This window comes from Mesoplodon bidens (genome assembly GCF_964165515.1).
Source record: "Mesoplodon bidens genome assembly, chromosome: 11".
NCBI classification, from domain to species: Eukaryota; Metazoa; Chordata; class Mammalia; order Artiodactyla; family Ziphiidae; genus Mesoplodon; species Mesoplodon bidens.
Genome location: NC_138167.1, coordinates 19,143,854 through 19,169,983, shown reverse-complemented (window position 1 = coordinate 19,169,983; position 26,130 = coordinate 19,143,854). Strand labels below are relative to the sequence as shown.

The 26,130-nt window shown below is 39.8% G+C and overlaps 1 protein-coding gene across 3 annotated transcripts in view; it reads left to right on the top strand.

The window, feature by feature from the left end:
* The window catches only part of SOX5 (SRY-box transcription factor 5), a 1,022,130-nt gene that overhangs the window by 150,905 nt on the left and 845,095 nt on the right, over nucleotides 1-26,130 (top strand). For all 3 annotated transcript variants that reach the window (XM_081248196.1, XM_081248197.1, XM_081248195.1), the window contains one exon: nucleotides 16,611-16,687. The gene's annotated coding sequence lies outside the window, so the exon portion shown is untranslated. The remainder of the gene's footprint in view (nucleotides 1-16,610; nucleotides 16,688-26,130) is intronic.

Here is a 26,130-nt window from a genome sequence, read left to right as displayed (position 1 = left end):
GGCATTATTTCATTTTCTTTTATGGCTGAGTAGTAATCCATTGTATATGTATTCAGCATCTTCTTTATCCATTCCTCTGTTGTTAAACATTTAGGTTGTGGAAGTGCTGTTTTAGATAATGAGAACAGGGACAGTTCTCTGAGGAGATGATACCTGAGACCTGAGGGATGACAAATCATGTGAAGATCTATGGGGAGACTTTAGGGAGAGGAGATGGCAAAGGGAAGAACCCAGCAGAAACACTGAACCTGTTAAGTTCTGGTAACAGCAAGAAAGCCAGTGTAGTTAAAGCAGGTGGTGGGTGATGAGGGTGGGAGAGAGCATTAGGGAGATGAAACTGGAAAGGAAGGCAGGGTCACATCCTTTGGATTTTATTCTAAATGTGATGAGAAGCTGGTTGTAAGTGAGGGAGTGACTTGGTCAGATGCACATTTTTCAAAACTTACTTTGGCTACTGTGTGCAGAGTCAACTGTAGGGGGGGAAAGATGGAAGCAGAGAGATCAGTGGGGAGACCACCGTAGTAGTTCAGTTAGAGGTGATTCTGGCTTGTACTAGAGAGACAGTAGTGGAGTTAGTGAGAGTAACCAAGTGGTATAGATTTCATGTATTTTGAATAGCTCTGGCTGATGGTTTGGATGTGGGGAGCTGGGGATGCAGAAGGGAGAACAGTCAAGGGTGATACGTATTTTGATGTTTTGATTTCAAATATTGAATGGTCAGTGCACCCATAATTAACTCATAGCTATTGAGGAAGGAGGTGGTAGACATTATTTTTGAAAACCCATTGTTGGTAAAATTTGAAAGCATGTGGAAGACAACAAGTGTCAGAAAACTCAAGGGGAGTAAATGTTACCCTGAAATTAAAGTGGAAGAAAAGTTTATATTTTTTAAGTGTTATATTTTAAGGATTTCAGTAAAATCCTAGATTGCATTATAGTGTCAGTTGTTTCTGAGCACTTAGAAGGAAAACAATATTCACAGGAAGCCAGTATGGGTTCTCTAAGAGCCAATCATGTAAAATTAACTTAGAGCTACCCTATTATCAGTTATCATCTTTTATAAAATGTAGTTTCAGGGGGCTTCCCTGGTGGCGCAGTGGTTGAGAGTCCGCCTGCCATTGCAGGGGACACAGGTTCGTGCCCCAGTCTGGGAGGATCCCACATGCCGCGGAGTGGCTGGGCCCGTGAGCCATGGCCGCTGAGCCTGTGCATCCGGAGCCTGTGCTCTGCAACGGGAGATGCCACAACAGTGAGAGGCCCGCGTACCGCAAAACAAACAAACAAACAAACGAAAACCAACCAGGAGCTTAGCAGAAGGTAGTCTCTTGACGTGATTCATAGAAATCAGTATTTCAGGGCACAGAGCTGGGTGCATCTGGGTATGAAAAACACAAGTTATTCTGTGTAGAACTTGAGAGCTGAGACCAGTAGAGGAAAGTTAAAATTGGATGTGTTGCCTCAGAATGAAGTGAATTTTGATCTCTGGCTGTAGAGTTGGCCCAAATCTGAGATGATGATAGTGACAAAGCAAAGACGATTCCAGTTTTAAGTGAAGAATTGAATTAATTACCTCTGAAGGTTTCCTTGCAATTCTAAATTTCTGTCTTTAACCACGGGCATTTTGGCACTGATTGTATTATCATTGGCAGCGGTGATCTTGGAGGTTTAAGGTTTGGGCATTGTCTGATAGAACATAGAGTGGGTGCATTTTGATGAGGGTGAGAAAGCAAACGGAATAGTGTCATTGTGGGCTGTTCACCTTGAGTTCAACCTCACTGAACAAATAAATTGGACTCTAATGTGGTTAGAGACAGTCTGGGGAAAGGAGTGGCAGAAGAATAAGAAAAGCTTGTCATCAGAGAAGATGCAGGATTTGGAGAAATAAACGTTGCCTACCTAATTTCACTGATGATGTATATTAGCCCTATTTTCCTTTTTAGTTTAAAATGACGGTAAAAAGATGGCACTTGATTGTTCTTTCTAAGGAAATTAGAGTTGGCTTTCATGACGTATGAAAGATGTCAAAGAAGTGTGTAAGTCTTCCCCTGTGTGTTTCACCAGGACCTCTTCTGAATTCATAGGGTGAGTGATAGAGCACCCATGTAACCCACATCTGACTCTCTGCTCACCCAGAAGCATGCTTTGTGCTGCTTCTCACTCCTTTTGCAGAGATGGCATCTACAGCGATAGGATGAACAAGATATGAGAAGAGTGGAAGGTTACTAGAATGACCACGGTAATGGAGGTGCTGTAGTCAGCAACCCCGTGGTTTGCAGGCTACTTACATTGATGACTTTAGAGAAGGTATTTGATGAGTTTTATGCTCTTCTCAAGTTGGTACTTGGGTCCAAGTTTTACATCTACTACATTAAATGTATAGCAGTATAATCATTTACATGGTCCAGTGCCAAAATACTGCATCAAAGATGCTCATTTACAACTGTGGACAATATCCAAATAAACCACTGATATACCCTGCCAACTTAAATGGATGGAGGATTTGGAAGAACTCAAGACTGTGAAAGTATATTTTTCTATTTATTTCAATTTATTTCTGGACATCCAGTTTATATCTGATAAACCGTTGATTAAAGATTTATTGTTTTTTAAGAAATTACCTTATTCCCCCTCCCCCAATATTTTGTACTATAAACCTTACTGTTTATTAAAAGCCAAGAGTTTTAGATTACTTGTTCTTTATTTCTACAATAAATATTTCTACTTTAAGTTTTGTTAACTGGCAACTCCGATTATTGTCAGTTCACTGTAATGGATGGCATTTCACTGGTATGGGACGTTTGTTTTGGTACAGGACATTTGGTATAGGATTATTGTTCAGATAGGCATTTCCTAGTTCAATTACAAGTACATAGGAGTACAACTTTCCCAATTGTCTCCAGTACCATATGTTTATGTATGTTGTTTTAGTCTTCGCTGTTGCTTTTTGGTTTCACATTGAAGGAGAAGAAATTTCTCTATAAATTTTTGTCAGGAGACATCTGGCTTTAGTGTAAGGAGTATTTATGAATAAGGTAGGATTGACATTAGGATTAAATGATTTAATACATACAAAACAATATGCATGGCCTGGTATATAGTATAAAACTAATACACAATGCCTATCACTTAGTAGGGCTTAATAAAAGATAGCTATGATGATGATACTAGTTGTAAAGTACCTTACAATTATCAAAGTCAACTTTACCTAATGATTTTGGGGGAAAGTCAGGTAATTTAGCAAATACCTTAAAACATTTAATCTTTTTAATTCATTTTTTAAATTCCACATACATCTTAAAGATAAAACATGAAACTTAAAATGTGCTCAGAATGAGGTCTCATCAACAGTCCCTCAGAAGCGTATATGTACGTTTCCTTGTCATTCCTAAAAAAAAAAAGTGAGACGTACATATCCACAGATGGTACTACATATTTGTTCTTCTGGAGTATCTAAACACTAGTCATATATCAAATCAGACCACCAAACCGAGGCTATTACCTTGGTATTTGTTACATACATTGACAGTATGAGTTTAGCTGCCTGTGGTTTATCAGTAAATGATGAACTTTAAGGAATTATCTCTATTAAAATCAAATGGCTATATACAGATTTCTGTACTTTTTGAAAGATGGTTATTAAAAATACTGCAAATTCTGTCATAGCTTGTATTTATCTACTTATTTGGTTATTTATTATTTTTAACTTTTTATTTTATATAGGAGTATAGTTGATTTACCATGTTGTGTTTTAGGTGTACAGCAAAGTGATTCAGTTATATACATATCTATACATGTACCTATTCTTTTTCAAATGCTTTTTCCATTTAGGTTGTTACAGAATATTGAGCAGAGTTCCCTGTGCTATACAGTAGGTCCTGTCGGTTATTCATTTTAAATATAGCAGTGTGTCATAGCTTTTAAATAAAGACTCATTTGAAAGCAACCACTTTTAGTGGTCAGAGCTAGGACAATTTTGTCTGAGAATATAAGTTCCTTTTACATTGTAACCTCTCTCCTGAACTCCACACACACCCACCCAAATGGCTCCTTGGCCGCTCCACATGGCACGTGAAAATGAGCTCTGGATGTGCGCCTCACACCTGCTCCTGCTGAAGTCTTCCCTGGCTCAGTGAAAGGAAGATCCATTCTTCCCATTGCTCAGACCCCAAACCTTTCATCACCCTTGACTCCTCCCTTTCACTTAGAGTCCATCTAATCCCTGGGTAAAACTGTATCAGCACTACCTTCAAAATATTTCCAGGATCTGACCACCTCTTCTCATCTCCACTTTCCAGTCTGGTCCAAGCCACTGCATTTCTGTTTGTGGCCAAAGTCTCCTAACTGGGCTCCTAACTTTATTCCCCTTCAGTCTGTTTTCACATGACAGCCAGGGTGAGCCTTGAATGGGTGAAGCACAATAGTCAGATTATGTCCTTCTGTGCTCAGGACACGCCAATGGCTTTCTTCCTCAGGGAAGTCCTTACTATGACCCTCAGAGAGCAGAGGCAGTCCCCATCCCCTCTACTTGCCGGCTTGTCCTTCTACTACTATCCTCCCTCCCCCCCGCCCCCCGCCCATTGCTCTTTCTCTAACAAGCTGGGCACTGCCCCTCGTGGGACCTTTGCACCCCTGCTAGGTTCCCTCTGCCGGCAGTGCTCTTGCTCTGCATACTGATAGATACTGAGTGACTCATTCCAACACTTTCTTTAGGTCTTGACCCAAATGACTCCTTCTAGGTGAGGCCCTTCCTTCTCCTCTAAAATTTCAACTAGTCCTCCTCTAAACACTTTCTATCATCCCTTGCTTCAGTTTTTCTCCTTAGCACTTCTGTAACTAACATAGTAATATATCTATTCATTTATCTTGTTTATTTTTTATCTTCCTGCCTAGAATATTAGCTGCACGAGGGCAAGGAGCTTGGTCTGTTTTGTTTACTGCTCTGACTCTAGAGCCCAAGATAGTTCCTGGCAAATGGAGACATTCAATAAATATATGTGGAATAAATGAATAATTCAAGGTTGATTTGGGCTGGTGCTCTGTATTTATGGCTCGAGAAGGCATAAATAATGCACATTGTTTCCTTCTTGAATTCCATGTAGGCAGCTTTAGGGTTAAAGTCAAGTTATTGTTAAATTATTATTTTTTTCATTTCTACTCTCCCTGAAGTATTCATCTGCTTTGATAACTTCTATCATACCCCTATTAATTAAACAAAAGTCTTTCGAATTTATTTATCCAACTTTTTTGAACACCAAACTGTTTGCAGGTCACTGTAGGAGGCTTTTAAGAGATATGATCCACCTTTTCAAGGACACTTCAATTTATTAGTAAGGCAAGACTAGCAAGCAGGTGATCCAGATAGAAGGGCTATTTTCAAATGTAAGAGAGGGCTGTTTAAGAGGGATTCACAGAATCCCAGTCAAGATTTTTCAGAAAAATATGTTCTCATTCCACCCACAGGCTATAAGTTGGGGTACATGACAATTGTACTAAAAAAGATTTTCCAAATGAATTCATTAACTGACACAACCACTCATTAAGGACCATAGATTTAATAGTCTTGTGTGTATGTATTGTGCTTACAAACAGACCAACACACCTGACACCTTATTTATGAGGGCTTGCCTAGTAAATACACTCTTACTGTAATTGACAGTCCCCGAAATTGAAGACACATTCCCGAATCTATCAACTTTGAGGTAACAATCTATATTAATATTTAAAGTAAACACATTTAATATACTTGTTTCTTCTTTATGAAACAAGATGCTTTCATTGCTTGTCCAAGGCAAGCACCTGAAAATCAACTTTTGATTTTTAGCTTGTCAATGAATAAAGCTGCCGCTTGATCTTCAGCAGTGTCTGGCTTTGGGGGCATTAGTTGTGGCCAGACTGCCGTTTTGCCATTTGTAGCTGAATGGGCATTTATGTACTTCCCAAGGTACGGTTCTCACACCAGTAATGCATGCCTTCCGGAGGCCGGATTGCTTTTGTGCATTTTATGCGTGATTGCCATCTCAAGTAAAAATTACACTAGTGCAAAGTCTGAAGGCTAATTTTTCACAACCTGTTGCATACTGCCCTATAGATGTCCCCCCTTGGATGTTTTACTTGTTTCAAACTTTGGTGGAAACTTCAGGGACTTTCTTTCTGATGAGTTCCCCACTACTGAACAGACTTAGAAGTGCAAAACTCTTACTGTGTTTTCCTCATTCATCTCTATATTTGGGTAAAGCTGGATATATAAACCATGCGGTGTGAACAATTTGATATCATTATCATTTTGGCCTTAGCCATCAAATTCTTCGGTTTGCCTCAGTTTACTCTTGTGTGCATTCTGCTTTCTTTTTAAAAAATTTCTCGAGAGTGTTGATTCAGAATCTTCTTAAAAATAAAGGCATCATGAGTCTCAGTTTGGGAATGGGGTTTATCTCCAGCTTCTATGAGAGCTAGATGCACACTAATTTACTAGTGCTGGAACCAAATGGGTTGAAAATCCTTGTTCTCCCACCAGATGGATTATTTTAAAGTATCACAAAACGTCTGAGGTTTTTTACGTTACGAATGTGCTTCTTCGCACACATCAAGAAGTGAGTACCATGTTTTGACAGTAACTCCTTTATGAAATTATATGCTGTACACGTGGAGTAAAATCCAAGCCATTCTCAAGGGAGCAGGCTTATGAATCTGGATGAGGTCACACCTCTTTAAAGATGCAGTTTGATAATCCGACCTCAAAACAAAGGAATTCTGTTAATCCTCTCACAAAAGTGCAAATTGCTAATCAGATCCCTGGGCTGGGCTGGCAGCTTGGTAGACAATGAGCTTGGCAGAAGAGCGATTTTGGGCGGATAGATAGCTGGGAAGCTTGGGATACCAACTTTGCCCCTGTGTTAGCCCAGTTGGGCCCGTTGTTTCGAAACAATGACGTATGTCAATGGAGGTGGTTCTCGCCGTCATTGTGTTCTCCCGCTTTTCTGCTTCCATGTTAATGATAATGCAAATCAATCTTCCTGTCGCTCATTTCACTTCACTGGTGTATAGGCTACTGTGCCCCTATATTCTTTTCACTTGGATGCATGTGTCTTTTGAATTTCATTACGCATTCCTCTACAAGCCCAGAGGGTTTTCCTCCCTTCCCATAAATAGTGTGGTGGTATTTGAAAAAGAGAGAAATAAATCCTAATCCAACTGAAAAAAGAATTTTCTTCTGGAAGGTGAAATTGGATTCTTTTTCCGTAAGTGATAAAACGCAATTGGAGGCAGCTTAAGAAAAAAAAGCTGGAATTGGTTGGGTAAAGGAATACAAGGAAGGCAAATAACCAAGCTGGGGTGAGGCAGGAGTTTGGATGGGCCTCAGGAACACTTGGGACCAGGGAGTCATACTCTGTCAGGGCTTGATACCCCTCTCTCCTGTGTCCATGTCACTCTGGATGTCAACTTTTTCTTGCTGCAATAGAGATTTCTCCGTATTGGAAGAAACGGCACCATTGATGACAGCACAGGAATTCTATAGCTTGCTGTTTTTTCCATTTTACTTAAATAAACTATCTCTGGGAAGAACTCTGATTGGCTCCTCTTAGATCAGGTGTTTGTCCTGGACTAATCAACCCTGCGTATGTAACCGCGTATTTGTCAGAGCTTAGAAGGTGCTTGCTATTTGTCTTTTCCTCTGTCTTCTTTGGACTTAATGAAATATGTAACCGGCCTGAGAAATTCTAAAACCTGACGACTGTTTTAGCACGTGGAGTGATTTTGCACAGGTCAACACCACTCTTCTCACTCTCACTGTGTTTGGCCCTTTTGGCTTTTACAACTTTCACCCAAACATGACTAAGAGTTAATTTGAAAGTGAAAAATACAACTTCTTCATCCTAAAAGGGGCTTTCATTAAGAGAGTGCACTATTTTGACTACTTCCAGCTAGTTGTGTGTCTCCTGTTAAGAGAGTGTTTGTGAATTATTTGGGTGCAGTGTGTCTGTTGAGGAGTGAAAATTAAAGCTTTGGCCGTGGAGCCATCTTCCAATAGGTAGGAACAGGGTGCTTCTACTACAGTACAGGATGGGCTGCTGTTGGCATATTGGTTTTCAGTCAGAGGAATGATGCGGAACTCAACAAATCTACATCTGGAAGAGGAGAAGTGAGTCAAAGGTAGAGGTTTGGGGTAGAGGCCGCCACCCGTGCGGCCATGCTACCCACAGCCAAAGCTTTCTGAATAAGAGCACTGTCTTTTTAAAAGCAATAGGGGGTGAGGATTGAGGGAGTGCTCACAGCGGTAAGTATAACACAGCTGTGCTCTGTTTATGCTTTGGCTACAATAAAAAAGCTATAAAATGTGAGATGTCATAGCTCCACTTTGCTTTATTTATACTATTTCCTCTGAGCTCTGTCACACTGCACATTCATCTGCTAAGTTGCAGCAAGAATGGAGATTAAAATATCACAGCTCAAAATAGGAGTCAAGCGGAAGGAGATTCATCATAGCCCTATTAAAAATATGTAAATATGGGAATGAAGTCATGTTAAAGCTGTACAGCACTCCTCCTTTATGAGTTAAGATCCCTTGAGCAAGTGGTGGGCTATGCAAGGGACAGAGATAGGGGACTTATGCGCCATTTCTTCCACCCATGGAAATTCTTTTAAGATTAAAGACTTTGAATTGCAAATTTCACGTGTTTTCCTATAATCATGCCTGTTAATAATGGCAGGAGATCTGATGCAAAACAAGAAAACAAAGATTTGGTAATTAAAGGTTATATATTGTTTACTTGGTTAGAATGATTAAAATTAAGATCAGAAATCTCCTTTTTGGCCTCGGCTATTCGTGAAACCTTGCGAAGCCTCCAGAAGTTTCCCTCTACAGGAAAGTTCTGAGAAGGAAACTGAGACTTGGAGACATGACCTGGCTATCTAGAATTCAGTTGTGAACGATAAAGCTGAGTCTGGAAGCTGAGTCCTCCCTAAAACTTTGCTAGTAATTTACTTCTTCTAGCATTTCCTGTATCTCTAGTCCTGACATAAATTTACTCCCAGTTGTCTATATGGTGTGCTTGGGAGGGTTAAGGAATAGAGCTTTTAGATGGGAAGACTGGGATATCTCAGATGGTATTAACACGACTCTTCTGCTCTAGTCTTTGTGCTGCTGGATGGCTGTTGATGTTTTGGCTTCCCCTTTTTCCCCCCAAATGTGCTATTGTAGTAATAATAAAGACCAACACTTAAGTACTGACTGGGTACCAGGGATGGTTCTGCGTGCTTTTTATGTATTAATTACTTAAATTCTCACAACAACCCTATACAGTAGGTATTATTACTCACATTTTACAAACGTGGAAACTGAGACGTAAGATCACACTGCTGGCGAGTGAAAACAGGAATTCACACTGAGCAGTCTGGCATCACAGCCAGCACTGTCAACCACTATGGGCTTTCCCAAAGGATTAGGTACACACTAGAAAGAGCACTGGACTGAAAAAGAGGAGATCTGGATTCCAGGCACAGTCCTGCCATTTCCCTAGCCAACCGATTTTCCTCACCTGTAGAATGAATGAAGAAATGATTATGTCCTTTCCGATTTCAACTTGGCGTGCATCTGTCTACTACTACCTCAAGAAAATAATTTTTTTTTTTTTTTTTGCTGTACGCGGGCCTCTCAACTGCTGTGGCCTCTCCCTTTGTGGAGCACAGGCTCCAGACGCGCAGGCCCAGCGGCCATGGCTCATGGGCCCAGCCGCTCCACGGCATGTGGGATCCTCCCGGACCGGGGCACGAACCCATGTCCCCTGCATCGGCAGGTGGACTCCCAACCACTGCGCCACCAGGGAAGCCCGAAAATAAATTTTTTGAGCAATAAGTTTTCTGCATTCTTATTTAACTTTGGTTCCAGAAATGGTTATGTTAAACATTTCTAATATACAGTGATTCTAGAATTTCTTTTGTCTTGCACTCTTCACTGTATTTTGGTTGAGTTCTTTTGGTTGCAACTAACAGGAGTTTCATAGGTAACTAAAGACTTTCTAGCTTTGTGACCTTGAGCACATTTCTTAATCTCGTGCCAATTTTCTCATCTGTAAAATGAGTATAATAAAAGTACCTGTCCCATAGAGCTGTTGTAAGAATTAAGCCAGATATTACATGTAAAGCACTTGGCATGGTGTCTGCTCATAGGAACTACTACAGAATATCAGTGTTGATTATGATTACTGTTGACCACTCAAGTCTTATTGAGCATTTCTGTCTCTTGTTCCTCATGCTACCAGTTCTACTGGTAGGAGAACTGGTAGCAAATCAGCTAATGTTGTTTGTGATTGCATTCCTGAATTAGAAAGGTTGATAAGATACCATCAGAAGTTACCATCTATTTGTGGTAGAAGTATTTGATCAGGGTGGAACTTTGGGAATTGTGTAGGCTACGCTTTAATGTGATGAATAAAGTACACTGAAAGATCAGGTGACTTGTTCCAGAACACTCAGCCAGCAGGTAGAGTGTGGAGGTAAAGCCTACAGATCCAAACTGCAGTTGGCAAAACAGTGCTGCTATCTATGGAGTTATTAAATGGAACAAGTGAAAATTCTTGACATTTGTAAAAGGAACCACAACACATATCTTAAGGGTTTAAATTCATCAAATTACCCTCGTATCTCAGATTTATAGCAATTTAAGATTTTAGATCATGTGTCTTTTGGGCAGACTTCACCAGAGGACACTAGGAAAGATGCTTGAGGCTGGCAGGGGAGTACAAGTGGTCATCTTCCTTACTGACTCTTAAAAAATTGATGTTCTTGGTCCCTTTTGTATGTTGAGTGAGGTAACATGTAACTTTCAATAGTATGGGAAGAAGTGGATCTGATTTGCTTTGAGAAGGTATAAAGAAAAAAAGATTTTTATAGCAATTTGAATAATTTAAATAGGAAAATAATCTGGTAGGATATTGTAATAATTTTTGGGACACATCTAATGGGGTCTAAATTTATCCACTTCTACTCTAATATACAAAGAAAATGGAGCTGTTTCCATAATGTATTCTTGCTCCTGAGTCCCTACCCTACTGTGCAGATTGAAAGATAATAAAAAGTAAACTCAAAAGAGCACAAAATAACTCAGTATCTTTACTATCAAATCACCTCTTTTTGTTTGCTAGTTTCTCTATTCCCTGTCCAGGGTAGGGTGGGGTGAGAGGGGCACCTTGGGTGTAAAATGTAAGGAAGTATCCCTCTCAGGTGGCAACCCTGCACTTACTTGACCCTGAGAGGGATGACTGTTTACATTGTGTGCCCTCCCCTGCCCCTGTCCCCACTAAAGAAACCAACTATTGGGAGTTTGTGTATCATTGCGGCTGGCAGGGTGGTGTGGAGTGTCACGTGTGTGCATGCTGGCCCTGGGGTTGCCCTCTGTATCCTTCCTGGCATCTTCCCTCAGCCAGGGTCTCTACCTGTGGGGCCCTCTGTCCTTGCTGATGTAATTAGCCCCACCTGGATGTGAGCCTGAGTGGCTGCTGCTGGCCTACCATTGCCTTGAATACCATTGCCTTGAATACCATTGCCTTGAATTTGAGGTCCCTCTTCCTTTCCCCATCCCAGGGCTTTCCCAGTCTTCCTCTGTGTTGTACGTGTATGTGTGTGTGTGTGTACGTGTGTGTTTGTGTTGGGACTGGGGGGGATGGAACAGAGTACAGACATTTTGAGGTTCCTTGCACATGCACACCACCGGTGAGGTATAGTGAGCAGTTTTAACTCAATCTATCTGGGCACCTTCCTTCACCAGTGTTTTTTCATTTCTCCCTCACCAGGTTAGATGGGTGTAAGACAACAGGGATTCCCTGAGAGGCCTGTGACCTCTCCCATGCCCTGCCCAACAAGTAATGTCCATGAAGGAGGATTGTCAGCCCTTAGGTCCTTTTTATCCACCTGATATTCTCCTGCCCCACCTCCTTATTGGTTAAATCCCCAGATATGGAGAGAGCCTGGCCCCCGCCTCTGAGCTCTGCCTCTCTTCTTTCCCTAGACTTCTCCCCGCTCCCTCCCTAGATACGTGCGAGTTCCCATACTGGCTCTATCTGTTTAGGATTCACATTTTGCTTTTGCATTTTCGCCGGGAATATTTTGGAAATCTTGCAATCGCTTTTCACTCTCAAATTCTGTCATTCAAGATTGTTGTCTCACTAAGTAAGCTGATTAATAGCCCCTATGTTCTAACTAGTAGCTGATCTCCCACCTTGCATTCTGGAGGGTCTACTCTGGGCCGAACCTCCAGGAACTCATACTTGAGATAGAGGGTGCAAGGGGAAGGAGAAATTCTCATCCCAGTGTACCTAAGATGTGTGGGGTAGCGCAGGTTAGTCCTTACTGCCCAGCCTGGTTCCAGCTGTCGATTTAGAATACTCTCCCTCCATCGTGTATATATCCTGTAGATTCTCCCCCACAGGAGGGGTTAGGTCTAGTGTCAGCTTCTCCCAAGAGGACCTACCCATTCATCATCTCTTATTGACTAGGAATTTGGGGTGCACATGCTTCCTGAGTTTTCTCCCGTATTCTGCTTATGGAGGATGCAGACGTTCAGTCCATGCAATTTTAATACAAGGTGATCAATTTTATTATATGATTAGGTACAGTATTTTATGGGAGCACAGAGAAGGAGTGCCTTATTATCCTTAAGAGGGTCAAAGAGGGCTTCCCAGAGGAGTGAAGCCCAAGTTAGGGATTAAAGATCAAAATAAAAAAAGGAAAACACACACACACACACACACACACACACAAAGATTAATTATAGTTTTCTAGTTGAACAAGATGGGGATGGGAAGGATATTTTTGAAAGGGCAAATCTCAGAGGAGAGCAGGACTTTATCTGTTTTACTTATCAGTGTGTCCCTATCACCTAGTATAGAACTTGGCACTTAAGTATTGAATGTATTAGTGAACTAATGACTGTATCTTGAAGGCCATTGAAACTGGTCATTTCCAGTAGAGGCACAACATGATAAGATTTGTGTTTTATAAAAATAAACATGGCAGCATTATAGTAAATGAATACAAAGGGAATGAGACAGGGAGCCATTGTAGTAGCATGTTCTATGAAGACTCTCCAGGAGAGATTCTTTTTAAATGACCCCCAATCTCACTTCAGATACTTAGAGATTCTGTGTCTTCTGCACTGAACATATGGTAGTTTCCCACATATGCCTCAAGCAGGCATAGTCCCTGTCTACTTCTACTCTTAAAATGGCCCAAGAAAATGTGGAGATACTTCACAGCATATTTAAGCATTACCTTCTCAACACCTTCCATATAGGAGGCAGAGAGTTGAGTTTTCCAAATGATCTACTGAAGAGACAATAATTACATTTTTGTCTTAGTCCATATGGGGTGCTATAACAAAAATACCATAAACTGGGTGGCTTAACACAACAGAAATTTATTTCTCATACTTATGGAGGCTGGGAAGCCCATGATCAAGGCACCAGCACATTCGGTGTCTGGTGAGAGCCTGCTTCCTAGATGGCTGTCTTTTCACTGTAACCTCACTTGGTGGAAGGGGATAGGGAGTTCTCTGGGGTCTCTTTGATAAGATTACTAATCCCATTCACGAGGGCTCCACTCTCATGAACTAAGAGAGTGGAGACCCCACTCACAAAGACCCCACTTGCTAATATCATCACATTGGGTATTAGGTTTCACCTTATGAATTTTGGGAGGACATTCGGTCTTTAGCATATGATGTAGTACCTTTTTTTTCTGTTTCTTGTTCAGAGTGGATCCATGACTTTTCAGTATCGGCAACGGTAACTGGGGGTTCCTATGGTTAGTGAAACCTGGCACATAACTGATGTTGTTTTCAGAGTGCAAGACTGAAGAGAGGTCAATAAAATACATACAGAATCCTCAGTTCCTGTGTGTATTAGCTTTCTGTAAGTATATATCAAGTTATCAAAAACAGAGTGGCTTAATACAAGTCCCATTTATTAGCTTACAGGTCAGGAGCCCAGCATGGTTTGACTAGGTTCTCTGCTCAAGGTGTCACAAGGCTGGAATCAAGATTGGCCAGGCTGAGTTCTTGCCTGTACACTCTTATACACTCCTGGGGAGAAATCTGCTTCCAAACTTACTCTTATTGGTAGAATTCAGCTTTTTGTGTGTAGGACTGAGGTCCCGTTTGCTTGGGGCTATCTGCTAGGGGTTGCCCATAGCGCCTAGAGGCTGTGTGTACTCCTTGCCGCTCCACTGCCTCTATCCTAAAGTCCGCAGTGGTGTGTCAGATCCTTCTAATGCTTCACATCTCCATCATCCTCAGTCTTTGACCTCTAGACCAAGATTTAAAAGGTTTATGTGGGCTTCCCTGGTGGCGCAGTGGTTGAGAGTCCGCCTGCCGATGCAGGGGACACGGGTTCGTGCCCCAGTCCGGGAAGATCCCACATGCCGCGGAGCGGCTGGGCCCATGAGCCATGGCCGCTGAGCCTGCGTGTCCAGAGCCTGTGCTCCGCAATGGGAGAGGCCACAGCAGTGAGAGGCCCACGTACCGCAAAAAAAAAAAAAATGAGGTTAGACCCATGCAGATAATCTTCCTCTTTTAAAGTCAACTGTGTTAAATAATATAACCTATTCATGGGGATAAAACCCATCATATTCACAACTCTGGAGATTATGCTGAGGAGCATATTCACAAGTTGGGGGAAATTTGTGGACCATCTTTAAATTCTGCTTACCAAACTGATAGTTGTAAAAAAAAAAAAAAGTTTGCTTTTTTTTTTTTTAAACAAGGTTACAAACAGCCTCCTGCATACTTCATTTAGGAGATGCAGAAGAAGCATATGATTTAATTGATATTTTGTTTGAAAACCAATGTACCTCTTAAGTTAACTTTCTAATATCTGAACTTGACAGATCTACTATTACTAATCTTTAGAAATTTTACTTGTATATGACTCATTTACTTCTAAACAGTACTGCTGTTCATATAACCAAAACAAAACATTTCTGAATCTATTACTGGAGGAGGATTTTATGGTTTGTACATAGGAAAATAAAACAACATATAGTATATACATGAACACCATCAATTCAAAGTGATTTTCACTGTTAAGTGAGAGTTTTGTTACATTCACTTGAGTGATAAGGTGAGATGTTTTTCAGAGCTTTGGGGCTTTCCAGATTTAAAGAAGGAAGGTGTGAGAGTTTAACCAACTGTACAGTTAGTCAGCTACAGAGCTTGAGGGAGCCAGTCCTCCACACAAGACCACCCTCACTTTTGACACCAAATATGTGTTTGAGGGGTTTCCAAAACTGCCCTCAGGTTTGAAAATTTGCTAGAAGTACTCACAGAACTCAGTGAAAGCTGTCATATTCATGGTTACAGTTTATTACAGGGAAAAGATCCTGATTAAAATCAGCCAAGGAAAGCAGTTATATAAGGCTGGGTCTGAGGCTAGAAGAACCAACCACAGAGCTTCCATCACCCTGCCCTATGGAGTCAGAACATGTTATTTTCCCAGCACTGACATGTGACAGTATGCACAGAGCATTGCCAACTAGAGAAGCTCATTGAGCCTTTGGTGGCCAGAGTTTTTACTGGGACTTGATCACATACCACTTGCGTGGCTGACCGTTAGTCTCTAGCCCCTCCTGGACGTCAGTGTTGGGCTGATACCTTTAGTCTCCAGGTAGTTTTGGAGGCAGAATTGATGTTGCATGACTCAAGGCCCCTATCATAAAATCACATTGTTAGGGCTTCCCTGGTGGCACAGTGGTTGAGAGTCCGCCTGCCGATGCAGGGTACACGGGTTCGTGCCCCGGTCTGGGAAGATCCCACATGCCGTGGAACGGCTGAGCCTGTGAACCATGGCCACTGAGCCTGCGCGTCCGGAGCCTGTGTGTCTGGAGCCTGTGCTCCACAACGGGAGAGGCCACAACAGTGAGAGGCCCTCGTACTGAAAAAAAAAAATCACATTGTTAGACTCTCTTGTGGCCAAAGCCCTCAGGCAAACAAAGACATTCCTGTCAGGCATGACATTTTGAGGTCCTAGAGATTACCTCCCAGTAGCCAAAGGCAAAGGCCAGAGTAAGGTTAGCTCTTCAGAAGGGGAGGGAGGGAAATAGGAGGGAATACAAATAGTAGTTATCATTTATTGAGGGCATACTGTGTATCAGGCAGTGTGATAAAGCATTGTTTCCTTTGATCCTTTGAACATTATTAGAAAGTTATTAAAATTATCTTTATTTTGAAGACAATTTGATATTTAGAGAGATTAGTGGCTTATCGAAAACTATGTAAATAGCCAGTGGTGGAACCAGGATTTGAACATGTATCAGCCTGATTCCAAAGTACATGATCTCAAACACTGCACTGTATAGCCTCCATCAGAACCAAAGACAATAAGAATATGTAATGGATTAAGCATTTAGAAACAATTATTTTTGAGAATTGAGTTTTCAGAATAAAGTTGTCATTCAAATGTATAAGAATATGCACTGCTACTTTAATAATATAGGATATAGAGGAAGAGGGTTGGTAGATAGAATGGTTACTTTATTGAATTCTTACCTTCCAAGTAGATTCCAGACAGCACTGTCTTATTGAATTCATTCAAACACATTTATGAGTGTGCATTATATCTCAGGTGCTGTTCTGGCCATCGGTGACCCAAAGATGATGATAAATATGTACCTGCCCGCAAGGAGCTAGCGGTCCACTGGGGTATGTAAACTGCTTATTGTATTTTATTTTTAATATTATCTTTGTTTTAAGCAGAATATAGAACACTCAATATGTAAGAAATATTTTGCGTAGACATTTTGCAAGCATTTGGAACAATTTTTTGGGGGGCTGGAGGAGCTAATGCTAAAGAAAGTAGCAATTTGGATGGAGATTGTTGTTCGTATAACCAAATCAAATAATTAAAGTCAGATTCACTCTTTTGCAGATTCCGTAATAATAGGATAGATTAAAAACGTAAAACTACTCTAGAAAAAGCCAAAGCACTGAGATTTTTGTGTTACCTAGGCAGTAAATGATGGCAGATAAAGGAGTAGGAAAGCCACCAGAACACATCACACATAGTAACAATGTACATTTCTTCTTCACACTTAGAACATTGACTACTCTGCTTTTTATTGGTTACTTTAGTGATAGTTTGTTATCTTTCATCTTCTCCTTCTTTGATTTCTCCAATTGAGCAAAGTCTATATTGGGATAAAAATAAGACTTCTGGGCTTCCCTGGTGGCGCAGTGGTTGGGAGTCCGCCTGCCGATGCAGGGGACGTGGGTTCGTGCCCCGGTCTGGGAGGATCCCACATGCCGTGGAGCGGCTGGGCCCGTGAGCCATGGCCGCTGGGCCTGCGCGTCCGGAGCCTGTGCTCCGCAACGGGAGAGGCCACAACAGTGAGAGGCCCGCGTACCGCAAAAAAAAAAAAAAAAAAAAAATAAGACTTCTTATTTAGTTAATGTTAATTTTTGGCAACTATGTATCTTATTTAAGTAATTTTATTTAAATTATAGTTTCTAATAGTCTATGGTTACAGTAAACCATGCAGTTTGCTGGGAGTAGTCCTGAAAAATTAAATACAGTAATTGCAGTAAACATAAATAAGAAATATTATATTCTAATGATACCTTATATATTTTATAGGTTATTACAGAGGAATAGAATTAGAAAAAAAATAAATTTAAGTGAACTGGATGTCCAGTAGTTCATACTGATACTACACAACCATAACAACAATATATTTGGACATATTTATATTAATATGCTATCTAGATTAAGCATTATAACTGCTGAGAGTGCAGTTGTGATCAGTTAAAAATGTGAGCAAACCAGGAAAGAACATATCCTTTTTCTTGGCAATATGATTTTAATTTTTAAAAGCATTTAATTTCATAAACCATATCCATCATCTTTGCACAGACAAATGTTGTGGCAGATTTTTGAATGAACCTCTTGGTTCCCTAAAGAAATTATGGATACACTATAAATTTACAAATGAAAGGTCATTTATCAGAGTTATAAATAAGAGTGGTTCCTGTGCTGATGCCCCTGCAAACTTAGAGTGGTTTAATATCTATCAGCTTTTGTGTACAGTTAGTACCGCAAAAGAATATAGATATTGTCATTGTCATACTTACATGGTGTCAACTTTGGCAAAGTGGTAAGAATGACGTGCAATATTTTTTGAATAGCATGGCATTTTCTTGAATTACTGCTGGCAAGAGAACATAAATCAACCTTAGTAATGGACATTCCAAAGATGTTTATTAAGCTATTCATTTAATCTAAAACACTCACTCTTGGCATTTATAGGGCCAGTTCAAAGGAAGTGGCAGGTGCTTCTAAACCCCAGAAGTTACTTTTAGGGGCCCCATAATTATGTCAGCTAAGTCTGGTTGGAATGGAGATCAAAATGCATGAAAATCCTTTCCTCCTAATCTATGCTACAGTTATTTGCTTAACTAAAATATATTTTCTTGTATGTGTGTAATCAGAATTTCAGTTAGTTCCACCATTAATGAAACTTACTACCTGGCTCTCTATTTGAATCTTCAGTTTTTAAAATCTGTTCCCCTCCCTCCCTCTCTCTCTGTATCGCTCTCTGTCTGTCTCTCTCTGTCTCCTTCTCTCTCTCTGTCTCTTTTTTTCTCTCCCTGTCTCTCTCCTGGAAAATAATCCTGCACTGTGTAAACTTTGACGGAAAAGGACTGGAAAACTGACCAAATTCCTGTGTACCAAAATGAGAAATAGCATATGGCACATCTTTTTGACTATGTGTAATGAGATTAATGACAGACAGATAGGATGGACAGAGAAGTAAAGAATACAGAGAGGGGAATTTATAGTAGGTAGGAAAGGTCAGAGAAAGCCAGTGAGCAGTTAAGCCAAAGAAGTCAGCTATGCAAATTTGTGGAGTAAGATGGTATGAATGTGCGTGCATGTACGTGTGTTATTTATTAAACTATAGAGTCTCGGCACAGAACTAACTTCTGGATTAAAATAGTGTAAACAAGACTCATTTTTTCCTCCATCTCTCGGCTTCCACTAATGCAGCTTCAGTCTCTGGCTTCATTTGGGAGCAAGATGGTGGCAGTGGCATTGCTTCACCTATAATATCCTGTCAAGCTTCAGATCAAACAGAAGCCCTATCAAAGTCTGTTTGTACTAATTTGCTTTGATTAGATCACAGAATAATGCTGTGTGTCTCTCTTGGAGCAGGAGTGAGCTTCATCATTTTCCATGAACTAAGCATTAGGATTGTATCCCAGAGGAAAATGGGGTACTGTGAACAGAAAGAGGGTTCGTGGATGCTGGATAGCAAAGAAGAAGATTTGCTGCAGGAAAAATTACAATGGGTATAATACACACATGACATTTTATATATAATTCCAGAAACCTATAGATTGCATAGCAATCCATGGATTTTAGGTTAAGAAGCTCTAAAAGTGACATTGAATCAATGCCTTCTGGAACCAAAAAAAAAAAAAAAAAAAAGAAACCCCGAAAAAAACCCAGCATTGATAGCCACAGCCATGTAAGAAAATTAGTTGTTACTGGCATTGTTTCCTGAATAAAGAGACAGAATATTCTCATTTTGTTTCTACTCAATCCTTAACTAGTTGTTTAAATGATGTTATCAAATTAAGAATGAAAAACAAGTTATATTTTCTTATTAGCTAAAGTGGAAATGTAGTAGTTCAGCCTGAAGCTCTTTCTTTAACTATTATTTTGTGTAAGGGAAAGAGGAAAAATCTTTTATTCAAGGTAAGAACTTTATATTGCCAATGTTAGAAGACTTCCATTAGGAAAAAAAAGAACCTTTCCAATGTTGGTTCAACAATTTATTGCTATGGGAGCCTGTGTTTATATGTATCCCAAATCCCTTCAATTTAGTCAGTTCCTTTGAAAAGTATTAATCAGGTGTATGAAAGTAATTTGTAAAGGATATATATATTTTTTGATAATGACCCAAAATACCGTATGATTTGCTGATTTTTTTCTTTTTAGCAATATTTTTTGGAATGTCTTGGTGAGGTATCAGTTATTTTCTTAAAAATTATTTTAATTGAAATACCTAGAGAGAATTGGTAGAGAATATAGGTAGGTCAATCATAGGAAATACCAATACTTTAAAAATGCCTACATAGTAATTGTGTATTTTTCATTAATATTGGGAAGAAAACAACTTTGTAAGAATGTGGAGACTAAAGTAGCAACCGCCCAGATGGCAGTCATAATTATGTTTTATTTTTACACAGATTTCTCAGTTTATTGACAAGAAAAAGGGGTTAGCCTGGGATTTTAAATTGCTTCCCTAAGCACTAAGAGTTTTTCTTCTTAAGTGAATCAAAATACCACTCAAAAATAGAAAAGAATTCCGTGATCACCAGATAATTTTAAGAGAATAAACATGTTAAGTGAAGAAAACTTAACTGCCTCATGTCTTCACAGAAGCAAAACCCTTTGAAGTTTTAACACTCTTCTTCATGAATGGATAAGTTTTCAACCAGAATCTTCTATTTATGACTGCAGTGAATTGTCACTGCTCCTTGTTAAGTTTAATTCTCTCAGTTGTGAAGAAGTACATTATATTTTCCCCTACTAATTAAGGCCAGTGAAATACAGCTGTTTTGCAGGGGGCCCAGTTTTCAAAATATTTCTACAGAGGCCATAGTGTATCTGGCTTTCCAGATGAGCATGTTGTTTTTAAAAACCTTCTCCTAAAAACCTCAGTTGACCATCAGTTCTTATTTCAACTGAGAAGTTTGTAGATCTGTTATCACTCTCTCTGTGTATGGTTTTTGTTTTGTTTTGCTTTCTAGATTACAACCTATCTTTACACAGTGTCAATTGCCTGTGAACAGGAAACAGCAGGTAGTTCATTCATTGAAAACTAGTTTATAGATTTTCTTGCTATATATTTGTCTCTGTTTTTCAGATTCAGGTTTAATTTTAACCAAGATAGTGGGTTGCTTCTCTCCATAGTAATATTAGTCATGAATAGAGTTTGGAGAAGTGAGTTATTTAATGAACAAACATTTTTATATATAAGAAAAATGTTGTTATTCTTCCATTTTGGCTGAAACAAATCAATGGCTATTTTTAGGGCTGTGAGTTAAGACAGGAAGAAAGTCTAACTCCAGTAATCCTTTCTAAAGACAGAAGATAGAGAATCAAAATACTGTTAAGAGAAATTCAAACTGTATTTTTCTTACATGATGTCCAGTTCAGCTGTGTAGGTGTGAAGTTTCAGATAAGATTAAATGCTTTTACAGATGTGAACAGTCAAAACATTCCATATTATTTATTTTAGGGGCTTTGTAGGGAGAAGAAATAGGTTTAATCCAAGACTCTAAAGCATAATTTCTGAAGACTGTGTGTCCGAAGGGGATGAGCTAGGGAGTAAACAAAGGGAGAAAATCCACATACATATTTGAGTTTCACTTTAGGACTCTGGATAGCTTTTGTCACTGATAGGGATTTTTCTCCTAGTTAACTGGGAGTCAAAGAGACAAAGCAGGTAATCTACATACTCTTTCTCAGGCTTTCTCAAAGTGCCTGTAGATGAAAACACACCACACAACTGGTCAGTTACGGCCTACAGTGTTCTCTGTTTTAGTTCCATTCTTTACTGAGAAGGAAATAAAAGAAATCTTGAGGTTGGTGACAGACTTGGGTTCTTGCCACATTTTCAGCTCACTTCACGGATGGCTCTCTACTTCAGGGAAGGTTAATATTTTCCAGAGATGTTCCATAGATGTTCTAAATCATACTACAGACACCTGCTCCTTTATATGGATATGTTATCCGCCTAGGATGAACCAGAGTTTTTTCTTTTTTTTTTTTTTTTTTAGTGTGCTTCCCTTCAAAAACCTCATTAATCTCAGTGTGAAGAATTTAGGGGGAAAGTTGTGTTTTGCTAGTTGACACTGTTTAATGTAAATGATTTATGATTGTTCCTTATGTATACACAATAGGCACGTTATAAATTGGATTGTTCTAGGAGTAACACGATACATAAATGTTATTGCTATAAATTCTGAAGTTGGCTATATATTTTTATATCATGTAACCAGCTGACTTATAAATGCTGACTATTCCAACCTGCACTTTCTTCTCAATATTGTAAGTGGTGACTTAGGTAAGTAAGCCTTGCCTAGATATACACGGAGGCACTCAAACTGCACAAGATCAGGACACCCTGGCACCTCTGCATCGTGGCTTCTGGCTATCTTCCAGGGGTGTTGGCAGAAAGAAGAAGGAGTGAGAGGGGAAAGTGAAACTGTATCTAGCAAAAAAATGAGCCTAACTTTTTTACTAATTTTTGCCCAGTAAAGTCAAGAAAACAAGTGATAGAGAAAAGGGTAAAAAGCAGAGCAAACAGGAGAAAAGAATTAGTAGAACCAATTCAGAAAAATATAGTTAGATACCATTTCACAAGTAAAATTTCATTATTTAAATAATATTAAGTAAAGATAAAGGTAAGAATAGAATAGCAGCTCTGTAATTGTATATATATACTTTTGTAACAATGTATTTATATGATATATTATTTTCAGTGTGTTAATAGAAATAATAATATTTACTTACTTTTTTTGCATTTCTGTGAGGAATGGAGTTTTACAAATCTCCTGGTTCTGCTGGTGGATCAGGACATTTTATTATATGTATAATGTTGTTATACTAACAGCCTTCATTTTTCACCTTGATGACTTACTGTGATTTTCTTTCTGAGATCCTAAAGAATTTGAAAACAATCTCTGAATAATTGGTCATATTAGATCCAAGTAATTGCTAAATACCAAAGTCATCTAAATTGCTGACTTAGAAGGAAAGACTAACACTCATAACCGACCAGCCAGACTCATGGCAATTTTCTGCTACTCCTGGTATTAACTCTTTACCTGATCACACAGTCCTAGCATCAAGGCTGATTTGAATTGTTCTATGCCCTAATTTGTGTAAAGAAGAACTGGGCTGTGAAGAATTCTATTGTGTTTATAATGTCTATTCTGACAGTGATTTTATAGTCCATTTCATAGGCTAAGTGTTTCAGTTGATTCCCTTTCCTCATGCCCTCGTAAGTATTAATGTCTACACAATTGATCTGGTTACCCGTGAAGTCAGTCCAAATCAGCTGTTACAGTGGCTGAAAATACAAGATCAGTAATTTTAAAACCTAGAGGTTCCTGTCCTGCTCAAAAGGACTAACTCTCATCAGGCAATCCCCAAGTGAAAAGATTATGAGACTTGAAACCACTGTGTGTGTGTGTGGGTGTGTGTGACTTGTAATAACAAACATTATTTATTTGCTTGTTACCGAGAAGGAAACATCCTGATGTGTTCCTTTATAATCTCTGTAATATACTTTTAATTATCATACTTTCTGGAGGTATCCTGGTACATGCATGGGAAAGAATATACATATGCATATATCTCTATATTTGTAGCCACTATAGTCAAAACTACTTATTTGCCTAGCTGGCTTAGCTGCAAAGCTGACTTACCCCTACCCACCCACTGGCAAACTCCCTGGGGAAATAGGGCAAAAAGGTCAAATAGAAGCGGTAAAGCCAATGATCTTTTACAAAAGAAGTTCTTTAAGAAGTTCTCAGTGCCACTGTTCACCTTCTGGAAGGGAGATCACTTCATTCTCTGCCCATCCCTGTGTCATCAGCAGTAGCTTTGGATCCACTGTAGAGGAAGATAGCCTGTTTCTACCTTGCTGCTGCCATATATATACTCAGGTAAGCCCAGATTGAAATCCCAGAGAGACTGCTGTACCAGACTAGACTATGGAAGGATTCTGTTGCTGATAGAAGGCTTTATAAACCTAACTTCATTTATCCTGTAGAATTTTAACCACCATTTAAGATTCTGCTTTTTCTTACAGGAGCTTACATTTAAATGCAAGACCTCCTGATTTAAATACACACACACATAAAATCAGAAAAAGCCCCATCACTTTTTGTAAGTTACAGAATTCTTATAATAACTATCATTTACTGAGGACTTTCTTTTGCCAGGTTTTGTTCTTGGCCTTTGCATGTAGTATCTAATTTAAGCTTCCTAAGTGCCTCATGAAGTAGGTACTATCATTATACCCATTTTTCAGCTGAGGGAATTGAGAGCGAGAGAAATTGAGTAACTTGCTGTGACTCAACAGCTAGTAAGAGGTGGCGCCAGTTTTCGAACCCAGGCCGAGCGACCCCATGGCTGAAGCACACACTCTACTAGGTTGATTTGTAAGCGATATGCAGTGGTTTGTGCATGAAAAGAATGCAGTGGGACCATCATTTAGTAGGAAATAAAATTTGAGTGTTTTTCCTTGTACTAATGGTCACTGTATCTCTCTCAGACACTGTTGTTACCAATGGCACATCTTATTTGAGACAGCCGGTCAAAACGAGTCTAATAGTTTATGGCCACAGAAGAGAAAGGAATGCATTGATTCATATGAGGATCTGCCCCTAAGACCTTGCTTTCACTGTTACCGCAGTAAACAGGGAGCTAATGAACCGTAGATGGTAGTGTGTCATCAGTGTCTTGCAGTTCTGTCGTCCTGGGTAGCCACCATCTAGAAGGACAGAGTGCCCTCTATGAATATGTATTTAGTACTAGATATGGCAATTTATTCTTTTGAAGAGCACTTTATCATTTTGGTTTTGATAAATATACAAGCAATAATCAGTAGTTAGGAGTTTCAGTCTAAAATGGATGCCATTATTAGTGACTTAACAACTTTTCCCGTGAATTCCATGTGTGTCCCCAAGACTGGATCATGCTACCCAGTGCTACATATATTCAGCTTACAGAAAAGCTCGCTTTAAAAACCTCTTATGCTATGAACCCTTTGGTTCTCAGAACGACAGTAGTCACTAATTTCCGAATTCTGAATATGTAAAATAAAGTATTCGCACAAAAAACCTAGGAGACTGCATAGGTCAGAACATTTGTTTAAACTAGTATAGAACTAGCTTTTTCAGTTCCAGCTCCCTTTCTCCTATCGATTTGCCTTGCTAATAAGGCCTTACTCATTCCTGTTCAGTTCCCTTATGTCACGATACCTCTTCATTTTGGATTGTTTCATTATGATTTGAGCAGACCTTCCTAGCTACATAGAGAACGTCCATGATAAGAATAAAACGTAAAGGCTGTTCAATAAATAAGGATGATGACAACAGTGAAATTTAACTCAAATTGGGCAAAAGAGCAGCACAGAATTCTATTACATTTTGAAATTCAGTCTTCACAGATATTTTTCTCTGCCTGAAACATGTGTGCCAGTTCTGTTTATATAAGGGAATAGTGACATCATGTGTGTGCTAGACTAATTGCCTCTGTAATTAACCTATTTGAGAAGGAAGTTACATAGAAATATCACTGACCACTGAAAGAGTCAATTTTGTCTTAAAGCAAACCTCTAACTTCACCAAAGGGCGTGGACAAAAGGATTCTGTCTCTATCCCTTCTTATTTTTTCAGCATTTCCCTTCCTTCCTCCTTCTCTTCTATTCTTTTCTTCTCTTCCTTCTTTTTCTTGTCTCTATACAATTCCACTAGTCCTCTCCATTTTCCACTCCACTACCTTCATTTTCCATATTGTAAGGTAAAGATCTAGTGTTATTTTATTTATTTATTTATTATTATTATTCTTTTTCGGTACGCGGGCCTCTCACTGTTGTGGCCTCTCCCGTTGCGGAGCACAGGCTCCGGACGCGCAGGCTCAGCAGCCATGGCTCACGGGCCCAGCCTCTCCGCGGCATGTGGGATCTTCCCGGACCGGGGCACAAACCCACGTCCCCTGCATCGGCAGGCGAACTCTCAACCACTGCGCCACCAGAGAAGCCCAATCTAGTGTTATTATGAGTGAAGATTCTATGTTTAAAGTAGAATTGAGGGGGCCTCCCTGGTGGCGCAGTGGTTGAGAGTCCGCCTGCCGATGCAGGGGATACGGGTTCGTGCCCTGGTATGGGAGGATCCCATATGCCGCGGAGCGGCTGGGCCCGTGAGCCATGGCCGCTGAGCCTGCGCGTCCGGAGCCTGTGCTCCGCAACGGGAGAGGCCACAACAGTGAGAGGCCCGCATACCGCAAAAAAAAAAAAAAAAAGTAGAATTGAGGAAAGATGTAAATGTGGTAAAAAGAGATAGTCTTT